Here is a 14,455-nt window from a genome sequence, read left to right on the forward strand (position 1 = left end):
CCTGATTTTGCCTAAGTTGGATCAAAATTTGCATTATAGTAGAGTTCAGAATCCTGGAGTGTTTGAAGATAATGTAGAAGTTGTCTAGGTCAAGTTATCTAATAAATAAATATAAATAATACATACAAATCATGAGTCTGTCTTTTTTAATTCTGAAAGATCATTAACAAAATCACTAATAGTAACCCAGACAGAATAGGAAGACGGGTAGATTTATTGCCAAACATAATAATCCCAGAGGCTCAAACTTATGGCTGACATGTCTTATTTATCTTTCTACAACTGTAATCTCCACATAATTTGTAGAAGTAAATCACATAGAGCAAGAAATATTTTGAATTTGGGTTTCCTGGTGCTTATGAACTTTGGCAAAATAATGGAGTAATGTTGCATTTAGATTTTTTTTTTAAACCAGGTCTTACCTTTATCTATTCACCTTTAAAGATAGTGTGGTCTTTTGAAGAAAGCATGTAAATTGCGGAGGAGAAGCCTACAAGGCTAAGAGTTTTGGTCTGCACAATTTGAATGTAGGTGAGTTTCCTGCTATTGTATACTGAAAAGCATTTTTTGGGGGCCCCCACACTGTTAGGAAAATTTCAGTCCTATGAGGAAAAAAGCAAAGCAAATGTTCCCAGCAGGACAGGTGAGTCTGTTGCTGGTTTTTCCTTCCTTCTTACTAGTGTGACCAGTAGCCATCCAAAAATTGCAGTTTTCTGAGAGCTAGCATGATCTGGAAAGAGGAACATTGCCATGGGCTAGTGTTGATGTTGTTGTTTTTTAACTTGGCTGTGGATAAGAATCAACTGGAGATACATGTTAAAAATACAAATTTCTAGTATCATAATTATTGAAGATAAATCCTCACTCTGTACTTTAACAAGGGGTGCAGGTCATTTTGATGCATGAAGAGTTTGAGAACAATTGGTTAGAACTTAAGGCTAGGGTCTTTAGAGTCAGAAGAACCTCAATTCAAATTTGAGCTTTGACACATACCAACTGTAGTTTATAGCCCAATCTTCATTGTTATCATACCCTTCTACTCCCATATTATCTTGTGTGATAATCATCTCTTAACTACATATGCTCAATTAGATTATTATCTAGTTTCTTCTTTCTAGTACAGGAAAAACCTCTGCATTAGGATAAAAGCTACTATGAAATAGCAAAAAAAATTCATCAACTTAATTAGAATAGAAGTTTATTTTTAATTCATAGGATAGTCCAGAGATGAGTGAATCAGGTCTGGTAGGATGGCTTTCCTTCACACAGTCATCCATGGAATTAGGTATTTTTCTATCTTATTGCTCCACCATATTTTAGGGTATATTCATTGCCTACATGGTTGAAACTGGTTCACTTCCAAGTTTATGTTCTTTTTTTAAAAAAAAGTAATTTATTTTTTATGGCGACATTGGTTAACGAGATCCAGTAAGTTTCAGCTGTACACTTTAACAGTAAGGAATACACATACATACACCATGTGTTCTTCTCCCATAGTTACATTTCTTTCTGTCACCACATATTTGACCCACTTTATCCCGTTTACCTCCCCGCTCCTCCCTCACCCCTTACTCTCTGGTAACCACTAGTCTATAGTCCATGTTCATGAGTTTCTGTTCTGTTCATTTGTTGCTTTTAGATTTATATCCCATTTATAAGTGATATCATGTGGTTTTCAACTTTTTCTGTCTAGCTTATTTCACTTAGCGTGATTATCTTGAGGTCCATCCATATTGTCACAAATGGAAGTATTTTCTCTCTTTAATGGCTGAGTAATATTCCATTATATATGTGTACCATAGCTTCTTTAGCCAATGATCTGTTGTAGGACACTTCGGTTGTCTCCATGTTCTGGTCACTGTGCATAATGCTGCTATGAACATCAGTATACTAATATATTTTGGATATGGGTTTTCAAGTCTTTGGGGTAAATACTCATAGTGGGATTGCTGGATCATATGGTAGATCACTTCTTAGTTTTTTTGAGGACACTCCATACTGTTTTCCATAGTGGCTGTACCAATTTTTAGTCTTAACAGCAGTGTATGAGGTTTCTTTATCTCCACATCCTCTCCAACATTTGTTATTACTTCTCCTGTTGATTGCAGTTATTCTAACAGGTGTGAGATGTATCTCATTGTGGTTTTCATTTGCATTTCCCTAATAGCTAGTGATGTTGAGCATCTTTTCAAATATTTTTTGGCCATTTGTATGTCCTCTAGGGAGAAGTGTCTGTTCAGGTCCCCTGCCCATTTTTTTTATTAGATTTTTTTTCTTGTTGTTATTGAGTTGTATGAGTTCTTTGAATATTTTGGATATTAGGCCCTTGTCGGAGACATTGCTTGCAAATGTATTTTCCCATTCTAATGGTTGTCTCTTTACTTTGTTGATGGTTTCTTTTGCTGAGCAGAAGTCTTTTGGTTTGATGTAGTCCCATTCATTTATTTTAGTTTTTACTTCCCTTGCTTTTGAGGTCAAATTCATACAATTCTCTATAAAAATATGAAACACTTCACAAATTTGTGTGTCATCCTTGTGCAGAGGCCATGCTAATCTTCTCAGTATTGTTCCAATTTCAGTATAGGTGCTACTGAAGCAAGCACCCAAGTTTATGTTCTGATTTCAGAAAAGGAAAAGAAAGAGTACAGGGAAAGTGATTTCATCTTCAAAGAGATGATATGGAAGTTGCACCCTTCACTTCCAATATCATCCTATTGGCTCAACTAAGTCACATATCCACAGCCAACTGACAGGGAAGCTGGGGAAGACAGTCCCTATCAGGACATTCAGGGGCCCATATAAAACTTAGTGGCTTTGTTATTAAGAGAAGGGGAGGATAAATCCTAGGGCTCAATTAATCTCTGAAACAGCCTCCACTTTAAGGGAATCCATATGACTTAGTTGTTAATACTATGGGCTTTAGAGGTAGAACCTTATGTTGGAATATTGGCTTTCCACTGTATATCCTTGAGTGAGCCATATACAAACCTCTCTGATACTGTTCTTCTCAAAATGTGGGTAATAGTATCTCTTTCATAGGACTATTGGGAGGATTTTATAAGATAATCCATGTATATTCTTAACATAGTGCCTGGCACACAGGAAGCACTCAATAAATACTAAGCTGCTACTATTAGTATTTATATTCACATTAGTATTGTTATAACAGGTTCTTGGAGGATGGGGAAGAGATCAGAGATGGCATTTTGGTGGTGGCTGCATTTGAGCTGGTCTTTGAAAAATGGACAGTGTTTTTACAAATGCCAATAAAAGGGAAAGAGCATTCCAGAAAGAGGTAACAGTAATTTAATAGTTTATTAAAAAATTATTGAACATCTACATGTGACAGGTATTAACAGTCTAGTGATTAATGGCATGGGCTTTAGGTCATGCAGCAAAGGGTCCAAATATCAGCTATGCTATTTATTCCCTTTTTTCATGGTTCCAATTTATACTATGTTGTACTCACAACCCAGGTCTCACTCCATTAGTGCCTATGTTGACCACTCATGCTACCCTCTATAATTCTCCCTTAACTGGTACAATTTGATAATAGTTTATCTCAGAGGCTGGAAATAATTCACTTTCTAGGTTTCCTAGACTTATCTTGTACATCTGAAACAATTTATCCAGATAAACCTTACTTCTACTTCTATAGTAGTTGATAATACCATCAGAAAAGTTCTTAAGTTTTAAGAAAATACTTATCTTTTTTAAAAGTTCTAAGAAATAGGCTTAAGAAAATCAATTATAGTACAATAATTTATGATTTTAAACTAAATCGAACTACGTCTTTATCATCTGGCATTATTACTTTAAACATTTTTTTTCAATTAGAGTTGACATTCAATATTATTTTGTATTTCTTTTGTGTGTACAGCATAGCGGTTAGACATTTATATAATTTACAAAGTGATGCCCTCAGTTAGTCTAGTACCCACTTGGCACTATACATAGTTATTACAATATGATTGACTATAATATTTATGCTGTACTTCATATCCCGTGACTATTTTGTAACTACTAATTTGTTCTTCTTAATCCTTTTACCTTTTTTTACCCACCCACCCCCTCCCATCTAGCAATAACCAGTTCTCTGTATCTATGAGGTGACACAGAGAAGAGTGGTGGATGAAGAGAGTAGATCACCACACATTTGATGAAATGATATTCCTGGAGATGTCATCTTAATACACACAAAGCCTTCTCGGTGATAGTGAAATGGAGCTGTGATATGAGGCTAAAAATATGCCTGCAGCTTGTATGTATTGAAGCATGTTTTATATTTATGTCCAGATCTAGATTTGTTTCAAACCTCTTTTGCTTCTCTCTCTTTGGCTCTGACAACTGAAAAGATGAGAGATTCAGCTTCCAGTGCTGGGGCTTCTACTAAGAGAAAGAAATGGCATATTTCCATATTTATATAAATACACTGATTTTCTGTTTCTCTAAGGCTCCATTTTATTACTGAAAGAAAAACAAAAGAAAGATACTGCTGATTAGGTCCATCTCTCAAGGGTATGGTACTGAAACAAATACATACTGTGTGTGATTACTTTTGTGATATTTGATGTACTTATAAAAATAGCAAGTATTTATTAGGTTGTAATTTTGTAACAATAGTAAGTACCTTACAGGCTATTTAACCTTTCCAATAGCCTTATGAATTACGTGTTATTATTTTGATTTTATAAAGATGAGGAAATTGAGCCTTAGAGAGTTAAAGTAACTTGCCCAAGGCACACAGCTATTCAGTGTTGGAGCTAGAATTTTAGCATAGACATTCTAACTATAGATTCCATGCTCTTAATCGGGGAGTGGCAAAATTTTTCTGTAAAGGGCAGAGAGTAAATGTTTTAGGCTTTGTGAGACATATGATCTCTGATGCAACTACTGAACTTTGCTGTTGTAACATAGTGGCAGCCGTAAACAACACATTAATTAATGGGTATGGTTGTGTTCCAATAAAACTTTATTTACATCTTTGTTACATCTACTGTGAAGATGAAGACTTTTCTCAACAATCACACTGTTGACATTCCAGAAAATGCAGATATCATTTTGAAGAGATATGCAGTTACTGTGAAGGACCTCAGAAGCACCCTGCAAAGGGAGTTTGATCACATCAATGCAGACCTCGGTCTCCTTGGAAAAAAAAGGAGGCTAAGGGTTGACAAATGGTGGTGAAATAGAAAGGAACCGGTTACCATTTACACTATCTGTAGTCATGTATAGAACATGATCAAGGGTGTTACACTGAGCTTCTATTACAAGATGATATCTATGTATGCTCACTTATCCATCAACGTCATTATTCAGGGGAATGGTTCTCTTGCTGAAATCTAAAATTTATTAGTAAAAATATATCTGAAAGTGTTGCTTGTTCAGTATCTCAAGCCCAGAAAGATGAGTTAATTCTTGAAGGAAACAACATTGAATTTATATCAAATTAAGCTGCTTTGATTCAACAAGCCACACAGTTAAAAACAAGGATATCAGAAAATTTTAAACGGTATCTATGTTTCGAAAAAAGGAACAGTTCAGCGGGCTAATGAAGAAGGTCTAAGTTGTCCAGCTACAGAAACACCAAGATGTTGGATGATTACTCAGACTTATTTGTGATATTTTAACGATGCAATAAAAGTTGTGTATTGAAAAAAAACAGGTGGAAGGCCTGTGGGCTATTGTGCGTCCAACTCTATGCTTAACCACTATAAAATACTGTCACATTATTGAGGACTTCTGCTCAAGATTGCATAGAAGGTAGACTCTGTGCTCTCCTCCTCTAACGACCACATCAAAATTACAATAAAACTACAAAACAACCATCTTTGGGAGTTGCCTGAGATCTGATTGTACAGAAGTCCTACAACTGGGGACATACATAAGAAGTCACCTTGAGACTGATAAGAGGGGCAGAGATGAAAAATGGGCTGGTCCCACAACCGAGTGTGGCAGCTGAGAATTTGGAGGGTTATCTTGGCTGCAGAAGTACCCTGGAAGAGTGAGGGGTCCCAAGTACACACTGAGCTCCCCAGGCCAGGATTCCAGTACGAGGAAGAAGTCTTAATAACCTCTGGCTGTGAAAACCAGTGGAGATGGTGACTGAATGAGACAGACGTTTGCAGGAGTTGCAGACATGCCCCTTAAAGGGTCTGCACGTAGACTTACTCAGTAATGAACTCATTTTCTCTGAACTCCACAGCTAGAAAAACTGCTCAAGGGGTGCCAGGGACATACAGGAAAGAATTGAATTGTCTGGCTTCAGAGCAAGGGCTGGAGGGGCAGCTTTCTCCCAGGCAGAAGTGCTGGTAGTTTCCATTGTTCCTTTGCTGAGCAGCCCCTCTGCCCCACGTGTGATCACAGATGGCCACAATATCTGAGCCTCCATCAACCTGGCTAACACAGGTCACCCAGCCTGAGGGTTCCCAGAAACCCCACCTAAGCTACCTCCAGGTTTTTTTCCCCTATTCAAATGGCTTATGTTGGCTCATGCTGCACAATTTCCTAAAATCTCTCAAAGCCTCAGAAAGCTCAAGGAAACAGCAGCTGGCCTCAACATGTCCCATACAACTTGCTGAGAATCCTCAAGCCTGGCACCAGCAGCAGGCAGCCTTAGTTCATGACTTGGTCTTTCAGGCACCTCCAAGCCCATCATGAGTAGTAGTTATCTGTACATTGCTTGGTGACTCTTGCCAGGTGGCCCTGGAAGTGCACAGGCTGCAGGTGAACTTGGCCTGCAGGTGGGCCCTTTCCGGGAGGCCCGTGAGCCACCACACATAGTGGCCAACTTTGACTGAAGCTGGAGCCAAAGTCAGAGCACCATCCAGGGCTGCATCTGAGGGAGACACACCCAAAGTGAAGACTGGGCAAGTCCCAGAGCCCTGGTAAAGTGAATCCTGCTCCTTAGGGTCAGCCCTTCATTGGCCAAGCCTTATAACAAATCAGCCCAAGGGTTAGTCACTCCCATTGATGTGTAAACAATAACCAAAGCTCAACTACAACAGGAGGGCACACACAACCCATACAAGGGACACACCTTGAACACCTGGTTCAGGTTATTAGGGAAGACTGCACCACTGGGTCCAACAGGACACCTACTACATAAAGCCACTCTACTAAGACAGGGAGACATAGCAGCCCTACCTAATACATAGAAACAAAGGGAGGCAGCCAAAAAGGGGAGACAAAGAAACATGTCCCAAGTGAAAGAACAAAACAAATTTCCAAAAAATAGCTAAACAAAATTGAGACAAGCAATCTACCAGATGCAGAATTCAAAACACTGGTTATAAGGATGCTCCATGAACTTGGAGGAAGAGTAGATGAACTCAGTGAGAACTTTAACAAAGAGATAGAAAACATAAAAATGGGGATAGAAATCATAAAAAAGAACCAGTCAGAAATGAAGAATACAATAACCAGAATGAAAAATACCTCAGGAGGATTCAACAGGTTAGATGAAGCAGAGGATTGAATCACCGATTTTGAAGATAAAGTATCAGAAAACACTCAATCAGAGCATAGCAAGCAAAAAGAATACCCCCAAATGAGGTTAGTTTAAGTGGCTTCTGGGACAATATCAAGCATATCAACATTTGCATCATAGTGGTACCAGAATGAGAGGAGAGAGAGCAAGAAATTAAAAACCTATTTGTGGGAAAGTTTCCAGGTTGGTGAACAAGAGCCCTTCCATAGACCATCAAGCCAGCTCCAAACTCCATAAAGGCATATAGATACTTTTTTTGTTCAGACTTTGCCCTAAGTCTCTTGATTTGACTGTTGCATTTTTTTCATTTACTTTACTCACTGAAGAAGCGTTCTAAGAATGACATGGAGGAGAAAGGTGATACTGGAGTTTGACGAAGAGGTGGTTTTTGAGACTCTAGGAAAACCTAGCATCTGATTTAAAAAAAACTTTTAGAGAAGCATGGTGGAGTGAGAGATGCCTCAGCTATCTTCCCTTGAAAAAACAATGAGCCGAACATTTAAAACTCAAAAAAAGCACCCAACTTACACCCAAGCACATCTGAGAAAAGGATCAATGAATAAGAGCTATGACAGTTCAGAACCGCAAAAGTCCAGCGGTAGACCAGGAGAAAGAAAGGAGCTGCCTCTCGTAGCCAGAGTTCCCTGCAGGAGGAGGGGAGGGGAGAAGATGAGGCAGGTTCCCTGAACAATCCTGTCTGAGAGAGTTGTGAGCTCCAAGCAGTGCTCGCCCAGGGATCAGGGCAGAAAGCAGGGAAATGTGGGTAACAGAGAAGCAAAAGCTGATTATTACCAGTCGGGGTTACAAAACACGAGGTAGACCTGTAGCCCTAACCCCAACGCAGAGGGCATCTCTACCTATATCCTCTGGGACCAAATACCACTAAGCCCCAGGGAATCTGATCAAATGCTACAAAAACTGTTGCTAACAATGACAGGGACTGAGATGGAGGGTAGGGAGTGTGAGTAAATATTTATAAGAAAAAACAGCATTAGTAAGGCTTTATATAAAGCAGGAATCCAAGAGGCTTAGATGCCACTGACAGGAAACAAAAAGAAAAATGCCTACTTAGCAAGTGACTAACCAGAGACCTTTTATAATAAAACTTTCTGGGGGCAGGGGAAGCAAAATACACTTCAATTAGTGCCCAGGTGGAGAAATAATCCATTAAACACCATGAACAACCAAAGTGACAAGGCAACTCAGAAAGGAAGAGAAAGAGCACCAGAGAATAAGCTTACAGATGAAGAAATATGTGACTTAAATGACAAAGATTTCAGGATGATGCTTCTGAAAAAACTGAGATCCAAAATAATTCATATAAATAATTTCAAGAATTGAAAAAAAAAACAAGTAAATGAGCAGAATGAGTTCTTTAGCAAAGAGATTGAAACCCTCAGAAAAGAACCAAATAGAACTTTTGGAGATGAAGAACACACTGAAAGAGATAAAGAATGAAATAGCAAGTTTGGGAAATAGAGTCGACCAAATGGAGGAAAGGATCAGTGATATCGAAGACAGAAATCTAGAAATAAATCATAAGGAAAAAGAGAGAAACCAAAGAATGAAAAATAATGAAATAGAAATGCAAGAACTAGCTGATACTATCAAGAGAAGAAACACAATAATGGGAAAAGAAGAGAAGGGATTAGAAAGCATTTTCAGACAAATAGATGATGAGAATTTCTCAAATCTAAGGAATGAGCTGGAGTTTGGAATTCAAGAAGTCAACAGAACGCCCAATTACCTTAACCCAAAAAGACCTTCCTCAAGACACATTGTATTAGAATTCTCAAATATCAATGGCAAAAAAAAAATTCTCAGGGTAGCCAGGAAAAAGAAGATGGTAACCTATAAAGGAAAACCCATTTGATTATTGTTGGAGTTCTCAGCATAAACTTTCAGGAACTCAGAATATTGTTCCATTTCTTTGTATCTTCTTCGATTTCTTTTAATAGAGTCTTATAGTTTTCATTATATAGGTCTTTAACATTTTTCGTTAAATTTATTCCTAGATATTTTATTCTTTTTGTTGCAATTACAAAAGAAATTATTTTATCTACATCTTTTTTTCTGACACTTCATTATTAGAGTATGGGAATACTATGGATTTTTGAATGTTGACTTTGTATCCAGAAAATTTAATGTATTTTCTTATTGTTTCTAGTAGTTTGCTTGTGGAGTGTTCAGGGTTTTCTATATAGAGAATCATGTCATCCACAAATAGTGACAGTTTGATTTATTTGTTTCCTATTTGGATGCTGTCTATATCTTTCTCTAGCCTAATTGCACTTGCTAGGACCTCCAATGTTATATTGAGTAGCAGTGACAGTAGTGGACAGCCTTACCTTGTTCCTGATCTTAGAAGAAAGGTTTTTAATGTTTCACTATTAAGTATAATGTTGGCTGAGGGTTTGTCATATATGACCTTTATTAAGTTAAGGTACTATTCTTTTATACCTATTTGTTAAGTGTTCTGATCATAAATGGATGCTGTATCTTTTTGAAGGCTTTTTCTGCATCTCTTGATAAGATCATATGATTCTTATATTTTAATTTGTTTATGAGGTGTATCACATTAATCAATTAGCATATGTTGAACATCCTTGTGTCCCTGGAATGAAGCCCACCTGATCCCGGCATATAATCTTTTTTAATATGTTGCTGTATTTTGTTTGCTAGTACCTTATGGAAGTGTTTTGTATTGTGTTCATGAGAGATACTGGTCTGTAGTTTTCTTTTGGTGTGCTATCTTTACCAGGTTTTGGTATCAGAGTAAAATTTGCCTCATGAAATGGGTTAGGAAGTATTGCCTCTTCTTCGATATTTTGTAAGAGATTGAGGAGAACAGGTATTAAATCTTCTTTGAATATTTGATAGAATTCACTGGTGAAGCCATCTGATCTTGGACTTTTACATTTTGGTAGGGTTTTGATGATTGTTTCAATTTCCATACTGTTGATCAGTCTATTTAGATTTTCCAGATCGTCTTGAGGCAGTCTAGGAAGATTGTATTTTTCTAAGTATGGGTGAATTCATTCTAGGTTATTAAATTTGGTGCTATCTACTTTTTCATAGTATTCTTGTATGATCCTGTGTATTTCTGCAATGTCAGTTGTATTCCCCTGTTGCATACCTATTTTTTTTATTTGTGTCCTTTATCTTTTTGCTTTAGTGAGTCTAGTTTGTCAATTTCATTAACCTTCTCAAAGAACCAGCTCTTTGTTGCTTTTATTTTTTCTATTGTTTATTTGTTTTTAGTTTTATTTATTTCTGCTCTAATTTTGATTATTTATTTCTTCCGCTGACTTCAGGCTTCATTTGTTCTTCCTTTTCTAGTTTTTAAGATGAAGTGTTAGGTTGTTTATTTGGACTTATGCATGTTTTGGAGATGGACCAGTAAGTAATGATATGAACTTTCCTCTTATGACCACTTTTAGCATGTCCCAAATGTTTTGATATGTTGTATTATCATTATCATTCATTTCTATGTATCTCTTGATCTCTTTTTTTATTTCTTCTCTGATCCAGTTATTCTTCAATAGCATGCTGTTTGATCTTCATGTATTTGTGGTTCTTCCTGCTTTCTTTTTGCAGTTGATCTCTATTCAAAGCATTATGATCAGAGAATATGGTTGGTATGATTTCAACCCTCTTATATTTGTTGAGACTATCTCTGTGTCCCAGTATGTGGTTAATCCTTGAGATGTTCCATGTGCACTAGAGAAGAATGCATAAGCAGCTGTTTTGGGATGGAAGACTCTGTAAATGTCAATTATGTCCAATTGGTCTAATGTGTTATTTAAACATATTATTTCTTTACTGATTTTCTGTTTTGATGATCTGTCCATGTCCTACAGTGTCGCATTTAGGTCCCCTACTACGATAGTGTTTTGGTCTATTTGTCCATTTAGTTCTGTTAGTAATTGCTTTACATATTTCGAGGCTACCTGATTGGGAAAAGGTATTTATAAGTGTTATATCTTCTTGGAGCATATTTCCTCCATCATTATGAAGTGTTCCTAAGTATCTTTCTTCACTTTTTTTAAATTTTTATTTTGAAGTCTATTTCATCCAATATTAGTACTGTTACTCCCTCTTTTCTCTGAAATAATTTTCCACCCTTTCACCTCGAGTCTATATTTGTCCTTTGATATGACATGTGTCTCCTTAGACAGCATATGATTGAATTTTGTTTTTTCACCTATTCTGCAACTCTGTGACTGTTTAATGGTTAGCTCAGTCCATTTACATTTAGGGCGATTATTGAAATATGAGGTATTCTTCTAGGCATTTTATCTTTTGCTTTCTGGTGTCTCAGTGTTTCCATTGCTTCCTTATCCTTGTGTTTCTATTTTCTTTATTTTGGTTGGGTTCTGTGGACTTTGCCTCTGGTCCTTGTTTTATGTTATGTACTTCAGTTCTGAATCTTTAGCATGTGGTTTCCATTACAAACATGTAAAGGATAGTTTTACACACACACACACACACACACACACACACACACAGTCATCCATTTTCTTCTGCAGGTGCCTTATCTACATCCCCCTTTGAGAATTTGGATCTTTGAATCCTCCTCTTTTCAGTCATTGATGTCTCAATTTGTGCCTATGTATGCTGAAGGTTCAGTATCATCTTGCTATAACAATTCTCTTCTTATTGTTTAAGCTTATAATCCCTTGTTCTTAGTAAGGGTTGCACTCTTCTGCTTCTACTGGCTGGTAGTCACCCTACTCCTAATTGTGTGTGTGTGTGTGTGTGTGTGTGTTTTGCCATTTTATTTTAGGTGAGCTGACCCCTTTCAGTATTTCCTGTAGTGCAGGTCTCATAGTGGAGAATTCCCTCAATTTTTTTTTATGTCTGGAAAGTTCTTAATTTCTCCTTCATATTTAAAGAAGAACTTAGCTGGATGAATTATTCTAGGCTAGGCATCCCTTTCACTTAGTATTTTGAATATTGGTTCCATTCTTTTTTGTCTTGTAAGATCTGTGCTGAGAAGTCCAATGATAATCTAATGGGTTTTTCCATATAAGTTACCATTTCCTTCTCCCTGGCTGCCCTGAGAATTCTGCCTTTGTCATTGATTTTTTTTTGATAAGTTTAATACAATGTGTCTTGGTGAAGGCTTTTTTGGGTTGAGATAATTGGGTGTCCTGTTGGCTTCTTGAATTCCAAGCTCTAGTTCATGTCTTAGATTTGAGAAATTCTCGTCAACTATTTCTCTCAAAATGCTTTTTAGTCCCTACCCCTTTTCCTCACCTTTGATAATGCCCATTGTTCTTATATTTCCTCTCCTGGTGGTATCAGCTAGTTTTTGAATTTCTATTTCATATTTTTTTTCATTCTTTAGTTTTTGTCTTTTTTATTCTGATTTATTTCTAGATTTCTATGTTAGAAATCACTGATCCTTTCCTGTATTTGGCTGATTCTATTTTCCAAGCTTCCTATTTCATTTTTCAACTCTTGCAGTGTGTGTGTGTGTGTGTGTGTGTGTGTGTGTGTGTGTGTGTGTTATCTCCAGAAGGTCTATTCTGTTCTTTTAGAGGGTTTCAATCTCCTTACTCTGCTTATCTAGGTGTCTTTTTTTTAGTTCCTGAAATTGTTGATATGACTCGTTTTCGATCTCACTGAGTTTTTTCACAAGTACCATCCTGAATTCTCTGTCATTTAAGTTGCATATTTCTATGTCTAAGCTTTTTTTTCTGGAGATTTTCCTTTTTCTTTCTGAGATGACTTGTCACCTTGGTTGTTCATGGTGTTTAATGGACTATTTCTCTACCTGGTCATTATTGGAAGTATATTCTGCTATTTTTCCAGAAAGATGATTTATTATATAAGGTGTCTTTTTAGCCTGCTCTAAAAAAGGAGCTTTTCTTTTGGTTTCCAGTAGGTGGTGTCTAAGCCTCTTGGATCCCTGCTTTATATAAAGTCAATAACACTTTATAAATTTTATTTTAGATATTTAAACATGCCTGCTATCCTCAGTTTCATTCCCTGTCAGTCTCAGATTCCCTTGGGGCTCCTTGGCGATCGGTCTCCGGAGGGTATGGGGGGAGGGGCCCTCTGAGTTAGGAGTTGGGGGCTGTGGCTCAACCTCAATTTTGGAACCATGGCCGGCAAAAATCAGCTGTTGTTCCTCTGTGGTCCTGTCCTGCTTCTCTGCTTTCTGCCCTGAAGACTGGGCCCTGCAGCCACAGCTACCCCCAGGCAGGAATGTTCAGGGAACTTGTTGCAGGAACTCGCTACTCTTCCTCCCCTCCCCCTCCTCCTGCAGGGAGCTCAGGCTGCTGCAGAGAGGCAGCTTCTTTATTACTCCCAGTCCACCGCCCAACACTCGAGGTTCTGACTTGGGGTAGCTCTTATGCACAGATCCCATGCTCAGATGTGCTGTGCTTGTGTGTAGTTTGGGTGTTTTTTGTGTTGTTGTTGAGATTTAGATATTCAGTTTATTGTTCTTTCAAGAGGGAAGATCTGGGGACATCTCTCACTCTACCATGTTTTCTCAATTCTGCTGCAGTTTTGAAAGTGTTTGCTTAGATTCCCCTGTGCTCCATGGTGATCAGTCTAGGTGATTGGTCTATGGGGGTGGGGTCATCCAGGTTGGGGGCTGAGGCTCAGCCTCGGTTTTGCAGCCATGGTTGGCAAAATTCAACTGTCGTTTCTCGCCGTCCTGCTTCTATGCTTTCTGCTGTGATGACTGGGCCCTGCCAACAGCCTCTTGGAGCTCACAACACTCCCAGGCAAGGAGGTCTGTTCAGGGACCTCGCTGCACCTTCTCTCTTCCTCCTACATGGAGCTCAGGCTGCTGCAGAGAGGCAGCTTCTTTATTTCTCCCAGTCCACCACCTGACACCTGGGGTTCTGATCTGCAGTAGGTCTTATGCACAGATTCGCACTCGGACATGCTGGTGTGCAGTTTGAGTGTTTTCTGTTAAGTTTTAGATGTTCAGGTTGTTGATTCAAGGGG

The 14,455-nt window shown here is 37.9% G+C and overlaps 1 non-coding gene and 1 pseudogene across 1 annotated transcript; one reads left to right on the plus strand and one right to left on the minus strand.

The window, feature by feature from the left end:
* Window positions 1–2,496: 2,496 nt before the first annotated feature.
* LOC118608114 lies at window positions 2,497–2,603 on the minus strand. Its single transcript, XR_004952916.1, has one exon. It is a non-coding gene; the product is annotated as a U6 spliceosomal RNA (small nuclear RNA).
* Window positions 2,604–4,969: 2,366 nt separating this feature from the next.
* On the plus strand, window positions 4,970–5,622 carry LOC118607748 (annotated as a pseudogene).
* Window positions 5,623–14,455: the final 8,833 nt, after the last annotated feature.

Source organism: Rousettus aegyptiacus, unplaced genomic scaffold, assembly GCF_014176215.1.
Source record: "Rousettus aegyptiacus isolate mRouAeg1 unplaced genomic scaffold, mRouAeg1.p scaffold_m13_p_9, whole genome shotgun sequence".
Taxonomy (NCBI): domain Eukaryota; kingdom Metazoa; phylum Chordata; class Mammalia; order Chiroptera; family Pteropodidae; genus Rousettus; species Rousettus aegyptiacus.